Here is a 10,013-nt window from a genome sequence, read left to right as displayed (position 1 = left end):
AGAAACTTGTACAGATACAGACAGACATCATCTTCCTTTCCAAATGCAAACAGATGGACATCGTACCAAAAGGACTGAAGGTCAAAAATCCATTACAATCTACATACCACACAGACTATGCTGACAGCTTGTGCCTCACGCTCTCAAAGAAACTGCGGAATCACCTGATCAAGATCCTCTACAGCAAACAGGGAAAGATTAAGAATGAGCTCTCAAAAATGGATATTGGTTAGTCTCTAAGGTGCCACAAGTACTCCTTTTCTTCATATGGAGGGGTGAACCAGCTGTCCAGTTGCCTGGTTCCTCAAATGTAGCTATGGCTCTTAGTGCCCATTTGTCCAAAGACTGAGAGAAATGGAGAGTTCCAACCATTGTCATTTTAGTATCTTATTGTTCCTTTCCCTCTTTTTTTGTGCTGGCCTTTCTGTTATATCAGGGTGTGCCTGCATAGTTCAGTGCATGTGTGACAAAAGCTTATTGGTGCCAGTTGGCAAAGGGGTCACCGTTATTCACAAGCAACTCCTGTCTCGGACCTGACAAACTCACCACACCAAATACATTGATTTTATGACTGCAGGAAGCATTGCAGTGAGCTCTCTACTGAAAGCTTGTAAATTATTGTTACCCCTAATCACTGCAAGAGGCGTGTGTGAGTCATACTGAAGGAGCAATAGAAGTATATGGAAAATTATGCCCTTATGGTATTGTCATGAAAGTGAGTCACCCCAGTCATAGGTCTTGGTGGGGACAGCCCATTCAAGTGGGAGGGAATTGTCAGCTGTCACTTGATAACCACTTATGCAATGTATTGCTCCTTTGTCAACCTTTGCACCAACCCAAAAAAACTAAAGGAAAACTATCAAAGACAAACTCTAGACATCAAAACCCTGTGGAAATGAAAAGGACACTATGACTATAAAGAGATCGTCCTTTCTGTGAATAAAGACAAAAGATTGAGTCAGTTTATAACGGGGGGATAAAAACACTCAGGGTCCATTCACCAAGGAGATCCCTAGCAACCAGTGTTGCATCATCAAAGGCAGGGCCCTGGCTCCTAGGGACTAGCAATCACTGCAATAGACTAAAGTATGAGGTGAGAATCTACTTAGATAGGAAAGGTAACTTAGAAAGTGTAGGTTGCATTTTGTGATTTTGTTTTGTTGGTAACAGTTGGTTTCCATCACTCACGTTTGTTTCTGTTTAAATCTCCCTCGAATAAATTTCCACGTGTTCGATAACTGAACGTGAGTGTGATACAGGAGCAGTGGTCTACAGTAAAACTGGTGACCTGGGATATACCATGGCTTTGAGAACAGAGGATCTGGGATTTCTCTGAGTATCTGGTGATCGGGGCTGGAACCCAGAGAGGGACACAGTTAAGGAACTCAGGGGTTAAGGTGCCTCTAATGTCAACTGACAGGGCTGCTATAGCTCAGACGAGGATCCTTGAGCGGCCAACAGGCTGGGTGAGTTGGGTCACTAACATCTGGCTGCCAAATGCAAAACTCCTTCTTCCTAGTGGCAGGTGCCAACAAGGAGGGTCACAGCCCTCAGCACCCTGAGAAGGGTCACAATGGACATCTATGTTGATCCACACAGGGAAGGCACCCTATAACATAGTTGTCTGAATCACCATAGCCATAAAACTCTGCCCTGTGAAATCATGGAACATGTGCTCTTCGCTCTGTGAAAGCACAGAAAGAATCCAAGCGCTGAAGGGTAGGGATTGGGTCCAGAGTAACCTAGAGAAATTGGAGGATTGGTCCAAAAAAAATCTTAACAAGGAGAAGTCCAGAGTCCTGCACTTAGGACAGAAAAATCCCATGCACTGCTACACGCTGAGGACCGACGGGCTAAGCGGCACTTCTGCAGAAAAGGACCAGGGGATTACGATGCATGAGAAGCTGGATACAAGTCAACAGTGTGTCCTTGTTGCCAAGAAGGCTAATGGCCTATTGGGCTGCATTAATATGAGTGTTGCCAGCTGCTCGAGGGAAGTGATTATTCCAGGGGTGGCCAACCTGTGGCTCTGGAGACACATGCGGCTCTCCAGAAGTTAATATGCAGCTCCTTGACTCCGGGGCTGGACCTACGGGCGCCAACTTCCCAATGTGCCGGAGGGTGCTCGCTGCTCAGCCCCTCGCTCTGCCACAGAGCCTGCCCCGACTCCGCCCCTTCCCACCCCCTCCCCTGATCGTTCCCCTCTTTGGCACTGGTGAGGCCATATCTGGAGTCCTACATCCAGTTTTGCCCCCCACCCCCACTACAGAAAGGATGTGGACAAATTGGGGAGAGTGCAGCAGAGGGCAACGGAAATCATGAGGGAGCTGGAACACATGACTTATGAGGAGAGGCTGAGGGAACTTGTTCAGCCTGCGGAAGAGAAGAGTGAGGGGGGATTTGATAGCTGCTTTCAACTACCTGAAAGGGGGTTCCAAAGAGGAAGGAGCTCGGCTGTTCTCAGTGGTGGCAGATGACAGAACGAGGAGTAAGGGTCTCAAGTTGCAGTGGGGGAGGTCTAGGTTGGATATTAGGAAACACTATTTCACTAGGAGGGTGGTGAAGCACTGGAATGGGTTCCCTAGGGAGGTGGTGGAATCTCCATCCTTAGAGGTTTTTAAGGCCCGTCTTGACAGAGCTTTGGCTGGGATGATTTAGTGGGTGTTGGTCCTGCTTTGAGCAGGGGGTTGGACTAGATGTCCTCCTGAGGTCTCTTCCAACCCTAATCTTCTATGATTCTACTATTTAGGAAACGTGGGGCTTTTCATTCCGTAGTCTCTGGCACCGTCGTGTGCCCATTTCATTTTACTCCTTTCAATTAAAAGCTTTATTTTGCAACAAAATATTCTGTCCCTGGGGAGGACCCAGGAGCGGAGGCTGCTGTGATGGGTTGGATCATAGAAACCCCCTTGGGAACTGCCAACTGATGTGCCAAGATTACTTCTGCCCCTGCTTTCCTGCCCTGGCAGCGTGGGACTTCAGTACCCTGCCCAGTTTGAGCCAGACCCGCTAGCCTGCCGCAAACCCAGACCCAGGTGTGAACCACGTCCCCTAACAGCTGTAGGCTCAATTGAAAACAGGTTAAGAAGTGTTCCTGTCTTTGACACTCACCAGATGCTCAACTCCCAATGGGCTCCAAGCCCTAAATAAATCCGTTTTACCCTGTATAAAGCTTTTACAGGTCAAACTTATAGATTGTTCGCACTCGATAACAGTGATAGAGAGATATGCACAGCTGTTTGCCCCCCTAGGTACTAATACATACTCTGGGTTAATTAATAAGTAAAAAGTGATTTTATTAAATACAGAAAGTAGGATTTAAGTGGTTCCAACAGACAGAACCAAGTGAATTACCAAATAAAATAAAATAAAACACGCAAATCTATCTCTGAGACAGTAATAAAACTAAATACAGGTAAAACCTCATCCTCAGAGATGTTTCAGTCATAGACGCCAATTTTCCCGGGTGCCGGTGGGTGCTTGTGCCCCCTGGCCCCGCCCCAACTCCGCCCCTTCCCCAAAGTCCCTGCCCCTATTGGACCCCTTCCCCAAATCCCCGCCACAGCCCCTCCTCCCCCCCCCATCCCAGCCGCACAAAACAGCTGTTTCACAGCACAAGCGCTGAGACCTAGGGAGAAAAAGCGGGCACGCAGTGCACTCAGGGGAGGAGGAGGTGAGCTGGGCGGGGGTGTGGGGAGCTGCCGGTGGGATTTTTCCCCGTGACCCGGAGCACCCACGGAGTCGGTGCCTATGGTTTCAATAAGCTTCCTTTTACAGACGAGTCTCCTAGTCTGGGCAGATGGGACCTTTCCCCCAGGGCTCAAAGATTCACCCCTTCTCCTTTATCATTGACGATTATCCGCAGAAGCAGAGGGGTTGGGATTCTCAATTGTACCAAGGTGATTGAGGAGCACTAACCCTACTGGTCTTGATGGGACTGGTGCTTGCCTCTGACTGTGAGCAGGATTCAAAGCTGTGCAGGGAAATCTCCATGGATTTTCAGGCCAACAGTTTAACCACTCATCCGTGGCAGCAAGAGATAAGCAAGGCCTCGGGGTAAAAGAAACACCCCAGCCCCTGTTCTAAGTGACCACGACAAGACTGGGGGTTGAACCCCTCAGGAATCCTGGGCCCAGCCTTGTCAGGGTTATGAGGACTCTGCCACAAATGAGAGTAGAAAGAGAGTCCTTGAGGTCAGGCAGGCCTCTGGGTAAGGGGGTGGGAATGAGGACTCAGATCCTTTTCCTAGCCAATTCCACTGGGGTAGTGTATAAGCCAGGAAAGTTCACCACAATAGCAGGGTCATACCCCCCTTGAGACTTGCATTCTGTACTCATTACTTCACCGCAGCTGCTCCCTCTCTCCCGTTGGCTTTCTCAGCACCTGGCCCCACAGCGCTTCCTGCCACTCGGAGACTGCACTGTCTGGGCCTGCTCCTGTGGACGTGAGCCCACCTCCAGATTTCTAAGGACTCAGCAGGAGAAAGGGGCCTTTCCAGGAAACTGCCACTGCTCCTGGGAATCCGTGTGTGGCACTGGACACCACCAGCAATCATTTGGCTCCCGACGCACAAGGAAACCTAAAAGCTGACTGCCCGGACAGGGGCTTGAATTCTTCACCTTCAGAGCTTGATGTTCCTGCCACGACAAGAGCAAGCAGGCAGGCAAAAGAGAGGCAAAAAAAGTCCCAGGAACCCTTCCTCTTTTTCTCCATGGCCTCTGCCTATCAGCAGGATTCCTCCTCCTCCCTCCTGGGCCTCAGGGCAAATAAATCTACTCTCCTACACAGCCAGTCCATCCACTGCACCTTAATTTCCCATGTTGATGCCTCCCTGCCAAAGTCGTGCCCCTGGGTCCATAGAATTAAGTCTCAGATCTCACTGGGAACTCTACTTCTTGTGCCTGGATACTCTCGGCCCCCTCAGTAGATGACCTGAGAAACACAGTGTCCATCTTTTCTAAAGAAGTGCTTGAAAAGGTTTTTCTCCTGTGACCGCATGGCCTAAAGGATAAGGCGTCTGACTTCAGATCGGATGATTGAAAGGTTGAGTCCCTTTGCATCTCTGCTTGTGTAGTTTTCCCTTTTTGCTGGAAGTCCTGCTTTCTTCAGGGCTGGAACCTCTTCTTGGCCAATGCTCTGGCTGCAGCTAGAGCCCTGGGAAGGAGTTGTGCCCTGGAAAGGAGTTGTGGGTAGGGCATCACAAAGGCTAGGGTGTGAGCCCTATGTGCTTCCAGGCGAGCCTTTGCCACTTCTGATTTGCCAAAGAAATTGGGTGGATGCCCGGGCTAGTGTGTGGAGTGTAGGTTCCCTTTTCCAAACGTGCGCCTGTCCCCATGCATGAGGGAGCTTGCTCAATAGCACCTTTGGAGCCTGTTTCTCCGCATCTCACCAGCTGCAGAAAAGCCTCTTGGGGAAAAAGTCTCCTGCCCCACTGCAAACGTGAGCACCTTGCATGGGAACGGTAAGAGGCCCCACCAGGGGGGCTGGCCCTGCTTTCGTATCGCCTTCTGATTTGGGCCACAGAGCATCAGCAGCTGCCCCACATGATGGTCTGCCGGTGGCCTTCAGCGGTTGTTTGGCAGGGCAGGGAGCAGGCTGGCCGGGAGTCTTTGTGGCCATCAGCTGGCCATGCATAGGCACGGTCCTCCCCACCTCTTGCCCCTCCCTTGATTGCTCTGTGGCTTTTAAGCCTTCTTTTGGAGCGGTCAGCAGCAGCTGCCTCTGCTCTAGGTGCCCAGCGGAGGAAAGGTGTGCTGGGCTCCAGCCTGGGACTCTTCCTCCCACCTGCCTCGCCCTAACTATTAACCCTGGTCCTGGCACGCCTTTCTTTAAATGTTCTGCACTTAGGATGGAAGAATCCCATCCACCGCTACAGACTAGGGACCGAATGGCTCGGCAGCAGTTCTGCAGAAAAGGACCTAGGGGTGACAGTGGATGAGAAGCTGGATATGAGTCAGCAGTGTGCCCTTGTTGCCAAGAAGGCCAATGGCATTTTGGGCTGTATAAGTAGGGGCATTGCCAGCAGATCGAGGGACGTGATTGTTCCCCTCTATTCGACATTGGTGAGGCCTCATCTGGAGTACTGTGTCCAGTTTTGGGGCCCACACTACAAGAAGGATGTGGAAAAATTGGAAAGAGTCCAGCGGAGGGCAACAGAAATTATTACGGGGCTGGAGCATATGACTTATGAGGTGAGGCTGAGGGAACTGGGATTGTTTAGCCTGCGGAAGAGAAGAATGAGGGGGGATTTGATAGCTGCTTTCAACTACCTGAAAGGGGGTTCCAAAGAGGATGGATCTAGACTGTTCTCAGTAGTACCAGATGACAGAATAAGGAGTGATGGTCTCAAGTTGCAGTGGGAGAGATTTAGGTTGGATATTAGGAAAAACTTTTTCACTAGGAGGGTGGTGAAACACTGGAATGCGTTACCTAGGGAGGTGGTGGAATCTCCTTCCCTAGAAGTTTTTAAGGTCAGGCTTGACAAAGCCCTGGCTGGGATGATTTAGTCGGGGATCGGTCCTGCTTTGAGCAGGGGGTTGGACTAGATGACCTCCTGAGGTTCCTTCCAACCCTGATCTTCTATGATAAGCCTGGGACTTTTCCACTTGGAAAAAAGTCAGATAAGGGGGGATATGAGAGAGGTCTATAAAATCATGACTGGTGTGGAGAAAGTAAATAAGGAAATGTTATTTATTCTTTCTCATCACACAAGAACTAGGGGTCACCAAATATAATGAATAGGCAGCACATTTAAAACAAACAAAAAGGAAATATTTTTTCACACAACACACAGTCAATCTATGGAACTCCTTGCTGGAGCATGGTGTGAAGGCCGAGTCTATAACAGGGTTCAAAAAAAGAACTAGAGAAATTCATGGCGGATAGTCCAATCAATGGCTATGAGACAGGATGGGTAGGGATGGTGTCCTTAGCATCTGTTTGCCAGGAGCTGGGAATGGGTGACAGGGGATGGATCACTTGATGATGACCTGTTCTGTTCATTCCCTCTGAAGCACCTGGCTTTGGTCACTATGGGAAGACAGGGTACTGGGCTAGAAGGACTTTTGGTCTGACCCAGTAAGGCAGTTCTTACGTCCTTATGTCCTTATGCTCCTTTCATGTAGATGCCTGGGATTCTGCCTCACAATGTGTCCCTGAGCTCTCAGCCAAAATGCCCCAGATGGGCAAACACGCTGGGCTCCTGAAGCCTCTGCCACCCACCTAGTGCCCTATGGCTCATCCCTAACCCTCGATGCTGCTCCTTTCTCGAGAATGTGAAAGGAGCGGAGGCGGTCCAGGAGCCTTCTGGGGACGCAGATCTGAGGCTTTGGGAGGGACAGATGGTCTCAGACGTCAGAGCGCTGTAAACCATGCAGCCACCCCCTAACTCAGGGGCCTGTTCCAGCCCTGAGTCTGGGCTCCTGGGATCCCTCCCACAGAGCAGGGTGCCTACAGATTACAGCCTGAAAATAGACATGTGAAACTAACTCCTGCTCTCCCTGACAGGGGCTTCCCCTAGACCAAATGGCACCCCAGGAAAAATCTTTGGTGCCCCGCTCCCCATATGTTAAATCTTTGAATACCTTATTTTTTATTGCATTTGTAGCTCATTTCATGATTTTGATGCACAATTTGGATGCATGATTTTCTCTGTCATATAAGACGATACATTTGCAGGCTAGGATCCATAAACCTGGGTTTATTGGTGCCATATATGAGCAAATAAAACAAACTCATTTCCTCTAAGCCCATAGAAACTTTTTAATTTTCACAGTAACTGAAACGTACTAACATCTAGAAATCGAACGGTCATCCACATGGGGTGGACTAATATTAAATAGTGTTAAAGTAAGAGACAGCGTTCGAATGTTAACCCGAGTGCTTTAGTTCAAAGGTCACTTTTCTCGTCTTTGCCCTCGTGAACTGAAACGCAGCATTAGAGAAATCCAAAGACGGGCCAATGGCATTTTCAAGTGCGAAAACAGCAAGCGATGTCGGTCTCTCAGGGGCCACCGGCGATTGAAGATATGGTTCAATGAGCCGGAGCTTCAAGGTGAGGGTTGCTCTGTCCGCTGCCTTCCGTTGCGCTGCTGGGCACCAAGTCCCTGGCAGCCAATAGGTGAAGCTGGGAGAAGAGAGCGGGGTGGCAAGTGGAGGCAGGAGTCTTGCCACCAGGGTCTAGCTGCCCAACTTGCTCATCGTACCGCTGGGCCCCAGTCGCCTTCAGGTAACCCAGGAACTCAGGCAGGAAGAGGGCGAGGAAGCAAGTCAAGCTGAGCAAGGTAGGCAAAAGTTCATCTTGCCTTCGTGGGCCCCTCGTAAGGACGTCCTTTTTCTGTGCCAAAGCTGACAAAATCATCCCAGGCCAAAGCAGAAGCCATCGTCCCAGAAAAGCAGCAAGCCAAAAAGAAGCCAAGACACTGCTGAAGTAGCTCAGTTGGGGGAGTGCCAGACTGAAGATCTACAGGTCCCTGGTTCAATCCTGGCCTTCAGCATGCTCTTCCATCCCTCTTTGTGCAGGGGTGGGCTGTTTTCTGAAAGTGCAGCAGTGTCTTTACCTCCCATGAGGCCCTCATTTCGGGCTATGCAGCAGGAAAAGACATCGTGAGCCCCTGCATTGAGTTGCCCCACCAGACCTTCCGTTCTTCTCTTGCTCTTTCTCAGCCAGGGGAAGAAAAAGAAGCTCTCCTTCAAGCTGGAGTCACAAGGGCGACGTAAGGACGACTTCCTGAGCACCGGCTCCAGTCCTTTGCACTGCCAGCTGACCTATCGAAGGGCTGCCACCGCTTTCTCCAGGTTCGCCCTTCGGGTGAGCCAGGGCGAGAGCCAGCCAAGTGGATGGAATTTGAAGGGAGGGGCAGAGCACTAGGGTGGAGTTTCTGTTGTGTCGTGGTTATCACGTTTGCCTGACACGCAAAAGGCCCCTGGTTCAAAACCTCCTGGCTTCATTCTCCTGGATCCCCTTACTGTCCAGGAAGGCACTTCTCCTTCTGCTATTGGCCTGTCCCTGGGATAACTCCAACCCTTGCACGACAGAGGGTGGTGACATCAGCGGAGAAAGCGCCTTGGTGTCAGTCTGGAGAGCCTAGAAGAATTAGGCACGTCACCTTTCGGAGGTTTGTGGCTTGGCCTCCTCTGCCCTTGGAGGTTGGCCTATGGAGTCCGGCTCTTCCTGCTGGCCTCCTTTGTGTGACTTGCCAAAGGAGGAAGTGAGGCAGGAATGGGGCAAAAGAGGAAAGTCACGCTGAGGAAGGCAGGGCAGAAGCTAGGCGGCTAAGTGGGGTTACTAGAGCACCACCGTTCGTTCTGCCAAAGCCTGGGGAGGTGGAGTTGGCTGCTGGGAGGCAGAATCCTGTGCCTGCCGCTTGGCATCCCAGGGATGGCTACTTGCAGCCCAGGAGAAGAAGAGGGGTTCTGGGTGGAAGGAAAACAAGCAAAGCTGAGTCCGAGTGGTCGTGGGCCAGTACTCCTTTCAGGCCAAGCTGGGTGTGTGGTAATCGTCTTGAGAGACTCCCTGCCACCTGTGAGGCAGCGAGAATGGCTGCTCCTTTGTGCTCGACCCAGGGACATGACTGATGGTTTGGGCTGCCTGTGAGCTACTGGGGTCCAGGAAGCCTCAGTCTGCCCCTCCGGGGGCTGAGTCGTCTTCTTCTCTCCTGCCTTGGGGAGCTGCAGCTCAAGGATTAAGCCTTCCTGTGTGGCCTGTACTGGAGAGGACCCTGAACCCATGTAGGGCACCTTTGGTGGGAAATCCAGGCCGGAAATAATTCTAGCCACCAAGTCAACCCATTAAGTCGAATGTGGCGAGCTGGACGCCGGGTGACTTACTCCGTGGGGCCAGCAGGTCAAGCCGTTTTCCTGCACGTGCGGGAGGTGGCCGCCAAGGTTTGCCTTTCCTGCTCCCTGCGCTCCTGCACCTCAAAATCCCTGTCGGCCAGCAAGATGAGCTGGGAGCCCAGAGAGAGGAGACAAAGGGGTGGCCGGAGCCCCCTCAGGTACTGCCTCCACCCCAG

Source organism: Caretta caretta, chromosome 28 (assembly GCF_965140235.1).
Source record: "Caretta caretta isolate rCarCar2 chromosome 28, rCarCar1.hap1, whole genome shotgun sequence".
Taxonomy (NCBI): domain Eukaryota; kingdom Metazoa; phylum Chordata; order Testudines; family Cheloniidae; genus Caretta; species Caretta caretta.
The sequence above is the reverse complement of the archived record's forward strand: the minus strand, read 5'-3'. Positions refer to the sequence as shown.